This window comes from Orycteropus afer, unplaced genomic scaffold (genome assembly GCF_000298275.1).
Source record: "Orycteropus afer afer isolate SDZICR_OR568_19922 unplaced genomic scaffold, OryAfe1.0 scaffold00396, whole genome shotgun sequence".
NCBI classification, from domain to species: Eukaryota; Metazoa; Chordata; class Mammalia; order Tubulidentata; family Orycteropodidae; genus Orycteropus; species Orycteropus afer.
In genome coordinates, this window is record NW_006921983.1 from 3,024,665 (window position 1) to 3,027,859 (window position 3,195).

Genomic DNA, 3,195 nt, shown 5'->3' on the forward strand with positions numbered 1-3,195 from the left:
GAAACCCAAGGAGGGGTCGCTATGAGTCGGGGCCGACTCGACGGCACATAACAACAACAACAACAACCACCACTCAGGAATCTCCAAGCTGTCTGTGCCATCAGGATCACTCAGGCTTGCTGCCAGACTGCCGCCCTGTCTGTCTCCTTTTTTTGCATTTTCATGCAAATTATTCTGCTAGTTGGGGTTTAGTCCACTTGTATATCCTTCCCTTCAAGGCTCAGGTGTCCAGGATTATCTTCTGTGTCTATGTTAATTGGTTTCCCTTTGTTGAAGAGGGTCTGTGCAGTCTTTCTGCCTAGTCCACCATCTTGCTGGATCTCCTACAAGACTTTTACAGTGTGAATTTTAATGTCCAGAAAATTTTAAAAAAGAAAAAAAAAAATTAGGAGGTTAGAGAAATCCCAGAATATAATGTAGACTGTGATAAAAGAATCTAACTGAATTACAAAATGTATGACATGCCTCCCTGAAAAGGATGGGGGGAAAATGTGCTCACCTAACTAACTTTTGAAATTACTAGACATTGTAAAAATAAACACAAAAGAAACTGTACATAAGCACTGTATGTTAGTTGGTAGGAGCTCTGGTGGCATAGTGCCTAAGGTATTTGACTGCTAACCAGAAGGCTAGTGGTTCAAACCCACTAGCCACTCCTCAGAAGGAAGATTGGGCAATCTACTTCTGTAGTGATACTGCCTTGGAAACCCAAAGAGGGGTTGCTATGAGTCGGATCCAACTCAATGGCAATGAGTTTGGTTTTTGGTTTAGTATACAGATTACATAAGTATGGTGAAAGGATACAACCCTGATACACACCCCTCCTGATTTAAAACAATGCAGTATTTCCTCGCCCTGTTCAAATGACAACCTCTTGGTCTATGTATGTAGTTTCCTCATGAGCACAATTAAGTGTTCTGGAATTCCCATTGTTGGCAATGCTGTCCATAGTTTTGTTATAATCCACACAGTCAAATGTCTTGGCATAGTCAATAAAACACAGATAAAAATCTTTTTTGGTATTCCTTGCTTTCAGCCAGGATTCATCTGATATCCATGATATCCCTCATTCTATGACCTCTTCTGAATCTTACTTGAATTTCTGGCAGTTTCATTTCTACGTACTACTGCTGCAACTATTTTAAAATTATTTTTAGCAAAATTTTACTGCATATAATAATAATGATAATATTTGATAATTCCTTTATTCTATTGGATCACCTTTAATTGGGATGGGCACAAATATGGATCTGTTCCAGTCAGTTGGTCAGGTAATTGTCTTCCAAATTTCTTGGCATTGATGAGTGAGTGCTTCCCATGTTGCATCCATTTGTTGAAACATCTCAACAAGCCAAGGAAACATAGCTATAGAAATAATTACAGAATATGTATGTATACATGGTTAATATTCACACATATGCTTCCAAGCTCTGTCTGCTGAGAGAGCCTACAAGAAATGACATTCAAGTACCAACACATGTACCCAGCACTCACATCTTGATTTCTTATAACATTCTCCAATAAAAGGAACCAGGGCTCCTTGAGAGAAATGACTGACTCTAGAACTGGGGCAGAGAATATACAAGGTAAGTCTGGAACATCTTGTAGGGTTAGAAAATGTGGGAGTGCTCAAAAAACAAAATGACGGGTCTGTGACAAAGCGATATAGGAGACAAACTGGAAAAGCTCCCAATGGCCAAAGCTGGAACAATTTGAGCAACAATATAAGTAGCATAGTATTGTATTAGAACCCAAAGTATAAAATAAATATCCATGCATCAGTGCTGATACAAATGAATTACTAAATAAATAAATAATAGTTTATGTAACTAGTATGATACTTGCATTATAGAATTTTGCAAGACAAATTATTCATAGCAAATATTTTTTCAACAACACAAAAGGCAGCTATACATGTGTACCTCAGCAAATGGAATACACAGGAATCAGATTGACTACATCTGTGGAAAGAGGCAATGGAGAAGCTCAGTATTTTCAACTAAAACAAGGCTAGGAGCTGATTGTAGAACAGACCATCAATTGCTCATAAGCAAGTTCAAGTTGAAGCTGAAGAAAATTAAAATAAGTCTGACAGCTAAAATATGAAGTTGATTATATCCCACCTAGATTTAGAGACCATCTGAAGAATAGATTTGAAGCATTGAACACCAATGACCAAAAACCAGACGAGTTGTGAGATGAAATAAAGACTATCATACATGAAGAAAGCCAAAGGTCATTGAAAAGACAGGAAAGGAAGAAAAGACCAAAACATAGGTCAGAAAATACTCTGAAACTCACTGTTGAATGGAGAGTAGCTAAAGCAAATGGAAGAAACAAGAAGATAAAAGAGCTGAGCAGAAGATTTCAAAGAGCAGCTCGAGAAGACAAAGTCCATTATTATAATGAAATGTGCAAAGACCTGGAGTTGGTAAACCAAAAAGGAAGAACATGGTCAGCATTTCTCAAGTTGAAAGAACTGAAGAAAAATTCAGGTCTTGAGTTGCAATATTGAAAGATTCTATGGCAAAATATTGAATGATGCAGGAAGCATCAAAAGATGAAAGGAATACACAGAGTCACTGTACCAAAAAGCAGTGGTCAATGTTCATTCACTTCAGGAGGTGGCATATGATCAAGAACCAGTGGTATTGCAGGAAGAAGTCCAACCTACACTGAAGGAATTGGTTAAAAAAAAAAAAAAAAGGCTCCAGGGATTGATGGAATACCCATTGAGATGTTTCAGCAAACAGATGCTGTGCTGGAGGCACTTACTCATCTATGCCAAGAAATTTGGAAGCCAGCTACCTGGCTAACTGACTGGGAAAGATATTTGTACCCATTCCAAAGAAAGGTGAACCCACAGAATATGGAAATTATTGAGCAATATCATTACTATCACATGCAAGTAAAATTTTGCTGAAGATAATTTTAGAATGTTGCAGCAGTATATTGACAGGGAACTTCTAGAAATGCAAGCTGGATTCAGAAGAGGACATGGAATGAGGGATATCATTGCTGATGTCAGATGGATCTTGGCTTCAGCAAATACCAGAAAGATGTTTACTTGTGTTTTATTGACTGTGCAAAAGCATTCAACTGGGTGGATCGTAACAAATTGTGGATAACACTGAGAAGAGTGGGAATTCCAGAACACTTAATTGTGCTCATGAGGAACCAAGAAGTTGTCTTTTG